The 17504-nt window shown below is 39.5% G+C and overlaps 1 protein-coding gene across 2 annotated transcripts in view; it reads left to right on the plus strand.

The window, feature by feature from the left end:
• The window catches only part of PELI2 (pellino E3 ubiquitin protein ligase family member 2), a 173032-nt gene that overhangs the window by 121709 nt on the left and 33819 nt on the right, over positions 1 to 17504 (plus strand). The gene's annotated exons all lie outside the window — the stretch shown is intronic.

Here is a 17504-nt window from a genome sequence, read left to right on the forward strand (position 1 = left end):
ATTACTGGTTAATCTAACCTGTAACTTCTTAAATAACAAAAAATTGGATCGCAGGTAGATTTCAGACAGAGATCCCCTCCTTCCTCCCATATGCTGATTAATATAGGTCATACCTCTTCAAGTGGCAGCTTTTGAGAACATATATTCTCTCTGTATGTAGCCTTCCGCCCTCAGACTCATACTAGTGTATGCTGTTCGAAGGTGCCAGATGCCTGAGTAGTAGATACACAGGATGCCCTGCATTATTATGTGTTATTTGCTTTGGCAAACGTTAAAGTAAATTTAGTGTTTTTCCTTTCAAAATATGACGATGAATGTTTATCTTCTTCTGTGTATTTGTCTGCATATAGACATAGGATCTTATTTTAATAAGTGGACAACAAGGGCAAATAGGATATTATTTAACCAAAATTACCTTTAATTGGTATCTTTTTTACTGAGAGAGGTACCCACCAAGTCAAAGAATAGATGTACACCCTTGTCTCATTAGATACTTGTGGGCTAAGTGTGAGCCAGGAACTGTTCTAGGTGCTGGAGATAAAAGCAATGAACAGCATCAAGTTCTCACCCTCTCAGAGCTTACTTTCTAATGTGAACTGGGAGGAAGATAATAAAATAACAAATGACAGCTTTTATTAAGTGCTCAGAAGAAAATAAAATGGAATTAGAACTAGATTGGAGTGATACCTCATATTTAATGCGCCTAGGAGTGAGATAATTAAGGAAGTTGAATTATTTGAGTTTAAAATTATCGTTTCAAGTATACTACATTCTATCACCTGCCCCCAAGAGATTTTCTAAATGTGTGCAAAACAGAGTTGTGTTTCCAAGTGTGAAGAATTAACTACTGCAGAACTTCTCTGCCTCTTCCTTCCTTCCTCCTGTAAACAACTGGAACATTGGACAAAATGTATTGAATGACTGTTTGCAGACACTGGACAACAGGAAGCTCAGGGCTGTGATCTCTGAGAAAACGTAAATAAATGAGGCAAGCCCCCCATCCCATCTTGCTACCTGAAGGCAGTTTCTAGGCTCAAGTACAGGGATGAGGAACCAAACTGCCCTGTGATCTCCTTGAGTTGAGCCAGAGATTACAGTTAAGGCAGCTAGAATTTGTGAAGGAGAGTACCAGAGATAGGGGGGCTTCACAGGGAGAAAGAGCTCTGGATAGTTGCAGAGGATGCCTCTTGAGCTAGCAGCTAATTTCTTTTTTTTTTTTTTAAGATTTTATTTATTTATTCGACAGATAGAGACAGCCAGCAAGAGAGGGAACACAAGCAGGGGGAGTGGGAGAGGAAAAAGCAGGCTCACAGCGGAGGAGCCTGAAGTGGGGCTCGATCCCAGAACGCTGGGATCACGCCCTGAGGTGAAGGCAGACGCTTAACCACTGTGCCACCCAGGCGCCCCTATTAGCTAATTTCTGCTTTGCTCCTGTGTGGGTAAAACTCTAGGGAAGGGAACGAACCACCAGGAAGCCAGAAGTCAGATGATTTCTGTAGCTCACAAGGGGAGCTAGTTTGTTTCCAACCTGAGGAGTGGAAAGACCTCATAATGCAAGGGAAGTAGGTGATACTCTTCTGTAGACTCGATCCCAAGTCATGAGGCTGAATTATCCCTAGTTCAAGGTGTCCTCTGGCCATGCCCTAACCAAGGTTTAAAAACAAGCATTGAGAGAGAAAAACTGATCTGAAGTAACTTTAACTGCCTGCCAGAACAACACCCTGAAAAAAATCCAGTACCCTAAACCATAAAATTAACAGGGTCTAGCATCCAATAAAAAATTACCAGAAATAAAAGAGGAGTAAGATATTACCTATTACTGAAGGGAGAAATAAATAATCAGTAGAAACAAACCCAGAAATTACAGATGGGTTTAACTAATACAAGGGTAAGAAACTGCTATGGTTACATTCCCTGTGGTCAAGAGTGTAGAAGAAAGCATGAGCGTGTTGAAGAGAGAAATGAAAGTACAAAAGGACCCAAATGAAACATCCTGAGGTCACAGAAGATCTGAAACCAAAGAAGGAAATGGTCAGCGAACTTGAAGACATAGTAGAAAGTGGCTGATACGAGACCAAGGAAAAAGACTGAAAAAAAAAAAATGAAGAACCACGGTTGACTGTGGAAAAATAACAGGTGATCTCAAATATGAGTGTTTGTTGTCCTGGAAAAATAGGGGTAGAGGAGGAAATAAAAGAATGGTCAAAAATTTTCCAAATTTTTTTAGAATGGATTTTTCTTTTTTTTAACTTCAGTTAGCCAAGGTACAGTATGAAAACGATAAATCCAATATCTAAGACACTCAGCCACAAAGAGAAGAAACATAAGGAACATCACAGTAAGACACATTGCAATCAAATGGCCAAAAGCCAACAATAAAAATAAAATCTTGAAAGCATCCAGAGAAAAAAGAGGCAATATGCAGAGAGGAACAAAGGATGAAAAAAATCATATCAGAAATGCTGCATGACAGAAGACAGTGGACCAACATCTTTAAAGTATCAGAAGGGAGGTATAGAAGCAGAGAGAACAGGAAGGCTGTCAACCCTAGAATTCTTTATTTCAAAAATAAAAATAAAGGGGCACCTGGGTGGCTCAGTTGGTTAAGCATCCCACTCTTGATTTCGGCTCAGGTTATGATCTCAGAGTCATGAGATCGAGCCCCTCATCAGGCTCCACGCTCAGCGTGGAGTCCACTTGAGATTCTCTCTCTCCCTCTGCTCCTCCTCCTCACACTCTCTAAAATCATAAATAAATCTTAAAAAAAAAAAAGACATTTCAAAGAAAGCCAAAAATGTCACCAGCAAAGTAGCACAAGAAATGTTAAAGGTTTTCAAGCAGAAAAAAAAAAAAAATACCAGATGGAAATTTGGATTTACACAAAGTACCCCAGACATGGTAAAAATGAGGATAAATATAAAAGACATTTCTTATCTTTGATTTCTCTAAGATGATTAATTGGCTAGAGCAAAATGAATACTAATGTTATAACATGACAGTATGAATGTAACATCAAAGACAGGAGGGAGGAATTGTAAGATTCTTACATTGTTTATCCCAAGAATGCAATGTTACTTCGTCATTCAGAAATCAATGTCATTCACCATTATCTGCTGACAACAAAAACCATATGAGCATTTCAAAAGGTGCACAAACAGCATTTGATAAACTGAACACTAATTCGTGATGAGATCCCTCAGGGAAACTAGGAATAAAAGGAAAGCCCCAATTTGATAAAGGATATCTATTAAAAACTTACAGGTAATTATACTTATTGGTGAAAGACTGAAAACTGTTCTCCCCTAGATTGGGACCCAGGAAAGACTGTTTGCCCCACTCGCTCTATTGAACATTGTGATGGAGGCCTTACAGCATGGTACAGCAAGGAAAGGAACAAAATGCATACAACTTGGGGACAGGCAGGGAAGTGAAACTGTTTTTATTCTCAGACCATAAGATGATCGGTGTAGAAAATCCTACAGTGGATACAAGAAAAAAAAAATTTTTAAACCTCAAACTAATAAATAGATTTAGTGGGCTTGTAAGATACAAGACCAACATATAGAAGTCATTGTTTTTCTATACTGGCGTTTAGCAATTGATAAGGGAAAAACTTGAAAACAAAACATTAAAAATACTGTATGAAATACTTGGTGATAAATAGAATATATGCAACACTATACTCTGAAAACTGCAAAATGTTGAGATAAACTAGAGAATAAGATACATGTGTGTGAATTGGAAGACTTGAGATGTCAGTTTTCCAAAAACTGATTTATAGATTCAACACGATTCCAATCAAAATCCCAGAATTTTGAGGGGTGGGGCGAGTGAATGTACACCTATAACATGTGAAATAAGAAATACATATTGGTTTCTGACACAAGCTTCTAAAACCCTTGTAATCTCTTGAGTGGTAGGAGCTTATGAATCCCCTGGGATGTCCTGGGTAAGAGGAGTATCTTTTATTCTAATGAGATGACCCTTGGTGGTCTCCTGAATGGGGGGGGCTGGTCACCAGAGAGACCACATCATGATTAGGAGCTTGGAAGTTTGAGCCTCCCCCTTCCCGTTGTCCAAAGAGCGGAGAGGGGCTGGAAATTAATAATTCATCATAAGTCTACATGTTGAAGCCTCCGTAAAAAGTATGGGGTTGGGAGAGTTTCTGTGTTGGTGAACACAGCCACGTGCCAAGAGGGTGACATACCCCCAAGGGAACAGAAACTCCTGCCTTTGAGACCCATCCAGACCTCTCCTTATGTACTACTTCATCTGGCTGTTCATTTGAATCCTTTAGAACGTCCTTTGCAGTAAATCAGTGAGGGTGCTTTTCCTGGGTTCTGTGAGCTGCTGAAGCAAATCGTCAAACCCAAGAGAGGGGTCATGGAAGTCATCAGTATGTAGCCAAGTTGGGCAAAAGTTGTGAGTAACCTGGGGACCTACTCCTTGTGATTGATGTCTGAAGTGGGGGCAGTCTTGTGGGACTGAACCTTTAACCTGTGGGGTCTGTGCTAACTCCAGGCGGTTAGTGTGTCAGAAGGGCAAGGTGTGAAAAATCCACATGTTGAATGTCTCACATGTTGTGAGTGTGAATAAAGAAATAATAAGGGGCGCCTGGGTGGCACAGTGGTTAAGCGTCTGCCTTCGGCTCAGGGCGTGATCCCAGCGTTGTGGGATCGAGCCCCACATCAGGCTCCTCCGCTATGAGCCTGCTTCTTCCTCTCCCACTCCCCCTGCTTGTGTTCCCTCTCTCGCTGGCTGTCTCTGTCTCTGTCGAATAAATAAATAAATCTTTAAAAAAAATTAAAAAAAAGAAATAATAATAGTTTTTTTTCCGCTCTCCATATGACCAGCCATCCTCTCCGAGGTGCTTTCCCAGAAGAAGTGAAAACATACAACCACAGCCTTATTCATGATAGTGCAAAACTGGAAATAATGTAAATATCCATCAACTGATGAATGGATGAGTAAATTATAGTATCATACAATGGAATGCAGCTATGAAAGAAAAAGGAACAGGGGTGCCTGTGTCAATGAAGCGTCTGCCTTTGTCTCAGATCATGATCTCAGGGTCCTGGTATCAAGTCCCGTGTGGGGACTTTGCCCCCTGCTCAGTGGGGAACCTGCTTCTCCCTCTGTGCTCTCTGCCTCTGTCTCTCCAATAAATCAATAGATAAATGCAATCTTTTAGAAGAAGAAAAAGGAACAAATTATATACACAGCAACAGAGGTAAATCTCAAAAGGGTTCGTTAATTTAGAGAAGCTAAATACAGAAGACTAAGTTTTTATTTGCATGAAATTTTAGAAAAGACCTAGTTCTGTAGCAACAGAAAGCACATCAGTGGTTGTTGGGAAAGTGGGGAAGGGGGCTGGCTGCGAAGAGTCATGAAGGCACCATTTGGGATGATGGAATGGTTCTAAATCTTAAAAAAAAAAATGGCTATGTACGTGACTATTCATTTGTCAAAGTCCTCAAACTGTGCACTTAAAATTGGTGGATTTTAGTAAATGTAAATTATCATGAAAGCTGATTTTTAAAATATGCAAAACGGGGGCGCCTGGGTGGCACAGCGGTTGAGCGTCTGCCTTCGGCTCAGGGCGTGATCCTGGCGTTATGGGATCGAGCCCCACATCAGGCTCTTCCACTGTGAGTCTGCTTCTTCCTCTCCCACTCCCCCTGTTTGTGTTCCCTCTCTCACTGGCTGTCTCTATCTCTGTCAAATAAATAAAAATGAAATCTTTAAAAAAATAAAATAAAATAAAATATGCAAAACGGATTTTCATAAGCCAAATTTGAGGTCTGCTGATGGCTCGTGTGAGTAAATAGTATGATGAATACCTCAGGAAGCTAATACAATCTTATGCTAAGTGATAGAAGCAGGATCGCTGGCTCATTCTGACCAGCCCACGTAGATTGCTGTGTTCTGTTACCGAGACCTTGGAACGAAGGGGGATGGACAGATCTGTGTTCCAAGTAGGATGACCCCCAGGGGAATAAAGGGATTTGGAGCCAGGAGTTTTGAAAAAAAATTGGAAGGAATGGGAGATGTTTCACCAAGAGAAGGAAATATTGGAGGGGAGGTCCAAACTATTATCTCTAGATGAAGGACTCTTGTATAGGAAAGGATTGGATTTTTTCCCCCCTGAATGTTCTGGCTACAGAAAGATAGGTTTCTACCTACCACAGACCTTCTCAGGCTATTCAGTTGGGGAAGTTTTTCAGACTGGATGGTATTGGCAAGAATGGTGTACGGTCAAGGAGACTCAAGAAACTTCTGCAGAATGTGCCTCATTTTCAACTTGCGTTAATGCTTTTTAATTGTGTACAGTGATTGCACAAGTGACCTAAATTCACTGGCCTCCCTGATCTCTCCTGCTTAATCCCTCTGCCCCAGCTACAATTTGGATTACGGCTTGCTTTTGTAATTCATTCTTACAAATTCAGCTTCTCTGATACCATCTTTCCTCCTTCTCCTCTCACTTCACTTAAGGGTCCTTCCTTTCTAATGATGGAAAGGAGTTTGATACATGACAACTACCTCACTTTCAGAGAGATTTGCAAAGCAATGATCTCATAAATTGTAAGTGATTATGAAAGTTTATGTGAGTCTCTCCCCCCCCCCAAATTTGGAAATTCTTTTGTAAAACAAAAAACAAACATAAGTCAGTTGGAGAAAGACAAATACGATACGATTTCACTCACATGTGAACTTTAAGAAAACTGATGAATATAGAGAAAGGGAAGGAAAAGTATGATAAAAACAAGAGACGGAGGCAAACCATTAAGAAACTCTATAGGGATCAAATAAGGTTGCTGGAGGGGAGGTGGGGGGAATGGGGTAATTGGGTGATGGACATTAAGGAGGCCACCCACCTGTTGTGATGAGCACTGGGTGTCGTATGCAAGTGATGAATCATTACATTCTACCCCTGAAATTAATAATGCACTATGTGTTAACTAAATTGAATTTAAATTAAAAAGTTTTAAAAAAATAAGTATAGTGAAGAGAGGATGCAATGTAGTTGTGGACCCACCCATAAGCTAAGGAAAGTGCTTATCCTCACCAAGTCCATTTCCTTATTTTACAAAATGGGGATAATTCTATCTACATCATAGCTGTGTGGATCAGATGATCAAGTGAAATGACATACATGAAAATGCTCTGCCTTGAAAAAGCACTGTCGGTGCAGAAATTGCTAATTTGGTTATGAAGGTACAGATGTTTACCTTATCTTGTAAATCTGTTTTGAGTTTATTTTTAGTTACACTTGTATCCAAGCAGAGTATTGTGTGCATGCAGATTACTGATCAAACTCACTTGACATAGAAATATGTGGCCCAAACGGTGCTGACTTCCCAAGTACGGTGAATGAGACTTTGTTCTACTCTTGAAGTTTCTTTGATAGGTGACCTCTTTAGGGCTTAGCATTCATCACAAGTTCCATCCACTAGATAGCAACATGTTTATGTGTCAAACTTATTTACATTCTGTCTCTTTCCAAAAAAATTAACTAGAGGCAGGGCAGGTTTATTTTAAGCAGCAGTCTGCAGGCAGTGTCCTAAGGCAGATCTGTTCTTTGATGTGTCTTCTTAGCTAGATAGCAAGTTCTTATACTAACCAGCATTGACCCTGGTCGTTTTAGCTTTCGTTCTTGGAGTCCCGTTCTACAGCATTGCCCCCGAATAAACACTGTGTTATCTACTGCATGGATAGACCTTTTAATTGATAGGAATCATCTTAATGACTTAATAACCAAATCAGATCGGAAACCCCACCATACTCCATGTCAAGCTGTTTTACTTTCCCGTTGATTGTTTGATTATGCATAAACATATTATCTATAGATTTTTCATAACAGACAATTTTCGTTGAGATGTCCCTTACCCCCATTCTTATCTTTCAGCCCTTAATTTCTCAAGGAATGTAAACTAATTTGAATAAATAGCTGAAGTTGGGGAGGGGAATGATAAAGATAATTCTTCTCCATACACAGAATATATTCTTACAGTGGAAGATGGCATTTAAAGTCTGTGCTACTTCTTCCCTCTTTGACCAGATTTGTCAGGTTTTAGTAATGTGCCCAAGGCCTCGGTTCATTGTGGTAGGGCTTAGCCTCCCCCTAAGTGTCTCGCTCCTGATCTGACATTCTTTCCACTGTCCCATTACGTCCTACTGCTGTTGTCATCACAACCCGATTCTTGTATTATATAGCATCCCTGATTTCTTTGGATGATATTCTCAACAAATACTGCCAGGATGTGAAAGATTCAGGATAGAATATGCAGAGCACAGCACTTTTGTATACGATACCTTGTATCCATTTTCGGTAGTGACCTATTCATCTGCATTGTTCAGAAGGTCCCTGCATGACTCTGGATGCTTTGATTCCTTTGCCTGGTTTCATAATCTAGTGCCTCAAGATTTCTTCACTTATCCCAGACTTCTTTTAAATATACAGCCAACAGACAAATACTGATGAACATGCAAGAATTTAAGATACAGAATTTTTAAGAGCCCTTACTAAAGAAATTACCGAAAGACAGATTTCAGCCAAAACAGGGAGATAAATGGAGACTCTTTGGCAAAGAGACTGTGGCATCTTAGCATCAAATTCAATGTGCTTTGTAAGATTAAAACAAAAGAGAAAGTGATTGCCACAGAATGTCAATGTCATAAATTCTGACAATGAAGAAATAATGAAGAATAAGTGAGAGGAAGAGTAGAAAAGGTGAGAGAGTGTGTATGCATGCTAATATCTTCAGATTTTATTGCTGGGAGACAAAAACTATCACTTAAACTATAGGTATATTTAATGGTTAAAAATCAATAAACATTGTAAAATCAAAAGTGTGTGTGGGAGGCTGGTGGAGAGGTAATTCAAATATTCTCGTTTATCATTGCTCTTATTAGAGTTAGTACAACCATGTTTGTATAGTTGTATATAACGAAGTAACCACAAGAATAGAAACATAACCCTTCTAAGTAATCATATAAAATAAAGAACGTAAGGCAAAAAGCACAGACCATAATGTGAAAGATTTTTTTAATGACACTATAGAAGCTGAGAAATTGAAATTTTAGGAAAAAAGTCATTTACAGTTGCATTTAAAAATGTAAGATACAGTTGATCCTCATTATTCACAGATTCCATATTTGCAAATGTACTTAGTAAAATTTATTTGTAGCCTCAAAGTCCGTATGTGTAGCACTTTCTCAGTTATGTGTAGGCATGAGCAGCATGGTGAAAAATTTGAGTTGCCAGATGAGGTTGAAAAAGGTTTCAATCTGCCTTTTTATTTCAGCTCTCACATTGTAAACAATTATTTCGACGAAATTCATATTAACCAAGGTGTCTTTAAACAGAAATACATATAAAACAAGGTTATGTGTTGATCGATTGACACAAATGTAGTGGCCAGAGGCTCACAAGAACCTGCATTTCCCTAGGTATCCACTAACTCATTGTTGGAAACAACTTTATAGAATGTAACTACTGCAAACACTGAGAATCAGCTGTACTAAGGGACGAATCTAACAAAAGATGTGCGGTACTTCTACACCGAAAACTAAAACACCTCGGAGAGGTGTATCCTATCTCTCGGTACATGGAGAGATACACCATATGCATAGATCAGAAAACTCATATCGTGTTGATTCTTCCCCAGATTATTTGTAAAATCAATACAATCCCAATCAAAATTTCAGTTTTGTTTTATTGTTTTTTAGAAATTGACAAGCTGATTCTAAAATTCATTTGAAAGTACAGAAACCTAAAGACAAAAATAGTTTTGAAAAAGAACAGCATTGGAACACTCATGCTAACTTCAAGACTTTTTTTTTTAAGCTGCAAGAATCAAGACAGTGTGTTGAAATGTCAAGATATGTAAATAGATCAACAGAATAGAGTCCAGACATTGACCCAGACATGTATGTTGATTTTCAACACAGGTGCAAAGGCAATCTGTTGGAAAAAGGTAGTAGCCTTTTAAACAGATGGTGCTGGACCATTTGGATATCCATATGCAAAAATGTGGGTTTTGATCCATACCTTTTACCAAATCAAACATTAGATCAAAATGGATGATAGACCTTAAATCTAAAACTTCTAAAAGGAAACATAGGAGAAAAACTTTTGTGATTTTGTATTAGACAAAGATTTCTTAGACTCAAAAGCGTGATTTATGAAAGAACAAATTAATTAGATGTAAACATTAAGAACTTCTCTTTGGAAGAAACTGTTCAGAGCGTTAAAAGATGAGCTACAGAGTGGGGGAAATATTTGCAAATCATACATCTGGTAAAGGATTTATATTTGTATTCAGTCCTCAAAGCTCGGTAAGAAAACCTAATTTTTAAAAATCAGCAAAAGATTTGAACACTTTCCAAAGAAAATAGAGATGTCAATTAGCACATGAAAAGATTCCCAATGTCGTTAGGGAAACACAAATTAAAACCACAGTGAGGTATCACTACAGATTCATAAGGGTGACTAAAATGAAAAGATGGCCATACCAAGGGTTGGCAGGGTGTGGAACAGCTGGAACCTCCCATTCATTGCTGATTGGAATGCAGAATGCTACAGTCAATTTGAAACGTGATTTTGCAGTTTCTGAAATAGTTAAACACATACTGGGGCACCTGGGTGGCTCAGGCAGTTGAGCATCTGACTCTTGGTTTTGGCTCAGGTCATGATCTCAGGGTCCTGGGATCAGCAGTGTTGGGCCCAGCATTCAGTGAGGAGTCTATTTGAGGACTCTCTCCCTCTCCCTTTGCCCTTCCCCCCACTCGTGTGTGCTCTTCCTCCCTCCCTCTCAAATAAATAAATCTTTAAAAGCATATTATTCATTGTTCTTTACTTATGAGTACCTTATAAATAATAATATTGTATCCTTGGTTAACAATGCAGTGTTGACAGTAGTTATTAATCATATCTGACCTACTGTAGATGTTCTTTCCCGATAACTTTTTTAAATTAGTATAAATTTTATTTTTAGAGGAAAAAAAAAGAAAAAAATTATACCTACCATGTGTCCAGCTATTCTACTTATAGGTATTTACCCAAGAGAAATGAAAGTATGTGTTTGTACAGTCTCCATAAATGTTCATAACAGCTTTATTTGCAGTAGCCCAAAGCTAGAACTAACCTGATGCCCGTCAACAGATGATTAGATGAACAAATTGTAGTATATCCTTAAAAAGGAAGACTACTACACAGTAAGAGGTAATGAACTGTTGATACGTACAGCAACATGAATGAATCTCAAAGTAATGTTACTAAATAAAAGAAGCCAGACCTCCCCAAAATGTACACAATTTAAGATTCCATTTCTGTAAAATTCTCGAAAATACAAACTAGTCTATAGTGGCAGAAAACAGCTAATTGGCTGCCTGGGCATGAGGAAGGGGCTGGAAGGGAAGATTGAATTACAGAGGACATGGTGCAACCACTTCTGTGGTTTATGGAAATGTACGTTATTTTGATTATGATGGTGGTTTTATAGGTATATAAATATGTCAAGACTTATTAAATTATACATTTTAAGTAGATGCAATTTATCGTGTCTCAATTATACCTCAGTAAAGCTGTTTTTAGTAATACTAGTAGCAATACAAGCAGAAAATACAGTGTTTATCTTGTACTTATCAATAAACGTAAATGTTCTAAACCTACATATTGAAAGAATTGGATCACATGGAAGAAAATACAATTACAGGCTGTGTATAAGATACATCTAAAACAGAGTGGTTTGGATTGAGGGTAAAATTGTGGAGAAGAACACACCAATGAAATGCAAAGAAAGCAGAACTTACAGTCTTTTTTTTTTTTTAAAGATTTTATTTATTTATTTGACAGAGATAGAGACAGCCAGTGAGAGAGGGAACACAAGCAGGGGGAGTGGGAGAGGAAGAAGCAGGCTCATAGCAGAGGAGCCTGATGTGGGGCTCGATCCCATAACGCCGGGATCACGCCCTGAGCCGAAGGCAGACGCTTAACCGCTGTGCCACCCAGGCGCCCCAGAACTTACAGTCTTATAGAATGAATTAATGGTAAAAGTAATAGTCAAAGAAGGGTTCTATATAATGAAAAGGGATGCAACCCAATGACAGTCTAAGAGTTATGATTATTATATATCAACATCACTTCCTTAAAACATAAAGGCAGTGCGTGGAAAAAGAAGCAAATTTTGTGTGATACATGTGTAATATGACCTTTATACTGAAAACAGAAACTGTCTTCTTTATAAACACTGACTATTTGGACAAGTTATTTTTAAGGGATATTTTAATATTTTTATTTATTTTCTTAAAGATTTTATTTATTTGACACAGGGAGAGCACAGGAAGAGGAGCAGCAGGCAGAGGCAGAGGGAGAAGCAGGCTTCCCACGGAGCAGGGAGCCTGATGCAGGGTTCAATCCCAGGACCCTGGGATCATGGCCTGAGCTGAAGGCAGACACTTAACCAATTGAGCCACCCAGACACCCCTGAGTAATATTTTTAAACCTTAAAAAGTAAAATCATAAAAATTTGCTAAAGAAAAATAGAAAATTCTTTGCTTTATCTAGAATGAGGAAAGCCTTGCTAATTATGAGGTAAACTCTGGAAACCATAAAAACAAAGTTTCACTGTATAAATTGGTAAAAAAAAAAAATCTACATGGCAAAAAAAGAAAAAAAACATTTAGGTAAAGTCAAAACTCAATGAGTAGGGAAATTTGGAATTCATATAGGAATTCATGGGGGTAATCTCTTTAATATATAAAGAGTGCCTACAAATCAATAAGAAAAAAGACTAATATTCCAAAAGAGTAATGGGCAAAGGATGTAAACGGTTAGTAGTAAAGAAAAGGGATGACTTTTAAGCATTTTAAAACCTGTTTAGCTTCATTTTTAATAGTAGAAATGCTTAGTGAAAGCACAATGACATCATTTTTCACATATCTGACAGTGGAGACTGTAACAATAACTCCCTATGTTGGTGAGGGTGGAGGGAACACACTCATATCTGGCAAGAATTTAAATTGGCTTAACTCCTATGTAAAGTAATTTGACAGTAACTTTGAATATTTATATACCATTTAATCCAGTAATTTTATTTCTAGGAATTTATCCTACAGAGCCACCTCCCTATATGCAAAATGAATACATGGATATTTATTACAGCGTCACTTGTAAAATAGGGAAAAATAATTTATTAAATTTATTAGAAAAGTCAGGCTACATCCATATACTTTTTTAATATATCATTTTTTAAATATATCTACTATATTAGCATAGGCATAGATTTTCCTGGAAGGATACACAGGAAATTGGTAATAGCACTTCTCCCTATGCTTCAGGACTGGAATTGGAAGGAGCATCCTAGTTCAGTGGTAACATTTGGACTTTGTGCATGTATTACCTGATGAAAAATATTCTTTGCCTTATGAATCAATCAAGAACCTGGAGGATCCTATGCAATTAAATTATGCATTAGAGGTTATGAATGTTTTAGTAATAAAAACAGCCAAATACAGTAATTACTACATGTTGGGCACTGTACTCTGGATCCTTTACAAACATCTGAGTTTTTCCAACAACTCTTTAAGGTAGTTGCAGTACTGTGCAGGTAAAGAAACAGATTTGGAATATGGCCTAAGGACACGCAGATAACAAGGGCCCTTTAAGAAGTTCAGCTGAATTAGGATTGAGAAGTAACATCCAAATACACATCCAAGCTTCTCCCAGAAGCATTTATGGATGGCTTGTGTGTGTGCTGGTATGTACACATGTCAGGTACATGTATGTTTTCTTAAACTTCCAAGGAAAGATAGCCATCATCTTATTCAAAATTTTGTGGATTAGGGTTGGAACTTGTATGATTCCAGCAGGCTGCACATCTTGAAAACACCAGCTGCCAAGATAAATGTTGTCTTTTGAGAGTAAATATTTTCATGTTTCTGTATAACTGGGATGTGGCCTTATTGAACTAGTTTTATTCCATAAAGAAAAGGGGGTTCTTCAGCAGATGGACAAATTTTAAATCGAGGCCAATCCTTAAAAATCAAAGTAAAATGAGGGGAAAATTTTGAAATGTTACCCCCCCCTTTTAACCTAACATCTTTTAAATGAGGACTTTTGCTTCTAGCACTATAAATAATCAGTAGGGTTTTGTATTTTGAGCAAGGGTAAATTTCAGCCTTTTTTTTCTTCATTATTCAAAGGATCTTTTTGACAGTTGATAAACTGGCCTATATGTTAAAATAATTATGTGGTACATCTTCGGGTATCTTAATATAAAGTCGCTTCATATCAGATTCAGTTTATAGCATCTGGAAGTTTGCCTGCTCATGGCAACAAATTAGGGCTTGCATTTACTACTGACTCACTGTAACACGTGGTTTGTGGTGGATACCTATGTATTTTTTATCCAGCACTCTTTAGAAACAAGATACACCTTGGAGTTTTTTCCAGTTTGATGGAGAGATAATTGATACACAGCATTGTGTAAATATAAGGGGTGCAGCCTAATGACTTACATATGTTGTGGGGTGATACATGAATGAAGGGGTACCTTGTTTTGCCCAGTCAATGCATTATTTTAAAAGAAGTATGTAAATGGAATTACTGAACAATGAATCTTTTTCAGCTTAGTCATTTACAAGATGCTTTGTTTTTCCTTATAATTCATATTTATTCAGGTTCAGCCTTGATTAGCTTTGTTTCCTGTGGCAAGTAGCTCCCTGTGTCTGCAAATACTTATTCAGATAAGTAAATATACGTTGCAGCAGACAGACTCACATGCCTCCTTCGGCGCATTGGCCATTGACTAAATATCTCTCCACAAAGTTTACCAGTTCCTGTGCTCTCGTGAGACTGCAGGTAGGCCTTGCTGTCTGTCTTCAGGGGTATGGCAGTAAGAAATCCCATCTTTGTTTTAGTTAGCGCCCCTTCGTGTTCGCATCTAGAACCATAAACTGTGCAGAAGCACTGCTTTTCTGAAGACTGACTTGGTTGGAGGTCCGTTTCTCCACGTGTGGCCCCCGCTCTTCTCCAGGTGACCATGGATGGGTGCTCCTTGCCGTGGGGTTGACTCTGGGTACCAGAGGCTCCGACGTCTGCTGTGTGCATTGGACCGGGGAAGCTCCAGGGCATTGTCTTGCCCTTGCGGGACTGCATCCCCCTGCATCCTCTCCTGCTCTGAGAGAGCTGCTCCTACCCTGTGCAGGGTCTGCAGTCAAGTGTGCACTTTAAAAGGCACCTTAAGAAACAGGCTGTCACTTACGGTGACCGGTGCCCAGAATGTGCTCGGTAGCGTGAGCATGTTGTTTACCAGCGTGTGACCTCGCCACCGCTCTCCTGGATGGGGAAACTGCACTTCAGCCCTATTTCCCAAAAGAGAGGAGACAAGACAACTGATGAAAGAGGAGATTGCATTTTAGGCAGCTGAGTAGGTCCTAGAGGTACCTATTAGGTGAAATAATAGATGCATTGGAATCTGACCTTTCACTTGTTCGTACTTTGTGCTGAGCTATAACTGAAGCAGTGACTTTGCTGAGACAGCAGTGACCTTCCTGGACACAGGACCAACACTTGTTAAGATGACCAAACTGAGGCAGAGAGCCGTTAGATATCTTGTCCAGGTGGCACGTGGGAATTCATCTTGACCTGTACTGTTAACCGTGCAGGATACTGCCCGAATGAAGACTGATTGGAAAAGATAGGAGTTCTTGCCCTCCAGGAGCTTTTCATCCAATGTAAGTGGTAGAATTCCCTCAGGACAGGTCTCCCCAAGGCATGGGAGGGTGTTCTTGCCCACCTCTCCAGCTGCAACCCTTGCTGGTTCATATTTTCTGAACTGTTTCTGAGGTCCTTGCTTGTGACTTGTCCCACTGACCAAATCCAGCTTCCTTGTGATTAGGAGTGACTCCAAATTAGAAACAGGTTCTCCTCCAATGTTCGTATCTTCTCCGGCATCTGTGGCTGCTGGATTGATGGACCATGTTCCCCCTGCACCCCCAGCCCATGTCCAGCCTGTGCATGCAGTAAGTTCTCCGCCAGGGTTCATCACATAGCTCAGTGAGCCGATCCTAGGCGGGCGTGGGAGTGGCCCAGTGCCAAGCTCAAAGCCATTGCCTCTAACAAACAGGCTTATCTTTATTTATTTATTTATTTATTTATTTATTCAGTGAAACACTGTTGATTTTGATGAAATCCAAGTTAGCACCTTGCGACTCTCTAATCATACCCATGGTTCAGGCGCTTGTTTGAAATATGGCTCTTTGAAAAGATAGAATATTTTAAAGAGTGTGTTCATGCAAAATAAATTATGAATTCCTTTAGCCACCTCTTCTCTTTAGAAATAGCTCTCATACATATTTTATACATAAATTGACAAGGATGGCAGAGACCTCATCTTCCCTGTAGCAATTTGAGCCAGACTGATTGAGGATTTATTGCCTAATTATACTTGTCAGCCTGACATAAAAGTCATTAGTTCTGGAAAAACATGTTTGTCATACCGGGATTATCTCTAATTAATACAGTCAATATCGAACATATATTTAAAGCTAAACAAAATCATAATCTCCAAAGCATATGTTCCGGACTACAGTGAACTGATGGTAAACCCCTTCGGGTCATGAACGGTGCTCTGAGAGCAGGTTTGTGTTTGAGAAGAGGAAATGCCACGCTGTACCTCATTCCCTCGGCTTCGAATACAGTGAAATCCGTGCTGTGGACACTAACTCCCACTGCCAATGAATGATAACTAAAGAGGTCGTGGAATGTGGCTGGTGAGTGACTGTACCAGGATTCAAACCTGGGTCCAGCGTGTGGTTTTCCCAGCATCAGAGTCCGCTGGCCAAGTTGATCTCTGCAGCGTCTCTTATTCCCCTTTCCTAAAGCGCGTGAACTTGGAAGTCCGCAGGGTAAGCCAGGCAGTCCAAGGAGGCAGCCGTCTAGCAGGAATGGCTGCTTCTGCCGGATGGCCAGGCGTGTGCTGGGTTATGGATGGTCACTGCAGCGAGGTGAGGCAGTGCCGGTGACCTCCCAGGGCAGCGGTCATGCGCCCCCACCCCCACTGCCCCGCATCCTCGTGGACGCGCTGCTCTGGATGGTGTAATCATTCCGCTCTTTCCAAGCCGCTGCACGGTTCGCGGCAAACTCATTCCTATGCTCCTACATGGGCCCGTCTCTGCCATAAACATAAATATCAGAAGTTGGTTTTGGAAGGAAAAGGTTGAGTTCAGCGGCGCTATTCAGTCCTACCCCAAAACAGTTTCCATTATGTTTTTCCACACCAATTAAGATGTTTCTACAGCGATACACCCTGCCGTAGACTTGTGTTGAGTAACCAGAACGGCTGAGAGAGGAGGTCAGTGTCGTTATTAAACATTTTATCAGGTCCTTTGTGCAGTAATCATTTTGCATAGCTATTTATTTCAATCATACGATGGACTGAAATATTAACTTACAAATCAGAACTAGCAGTTAAAGTGCCATAAACATGCGGAGTAATTGG

This window comes from Ailuropoda melanoleuca, chromosome 20 (assembly GCF_002007445.2).
Source record: "Ailuropoda melanoleuca isolate Jingjing chromosome 20, ASM200744v2, whole genome shotgun sequence".
NCBI lineage: Eukaryota > Metazoa > Chordata > Mammalia > Carnivora > Ursidae > Ailuropoda > Ailuropoda melanoleuca.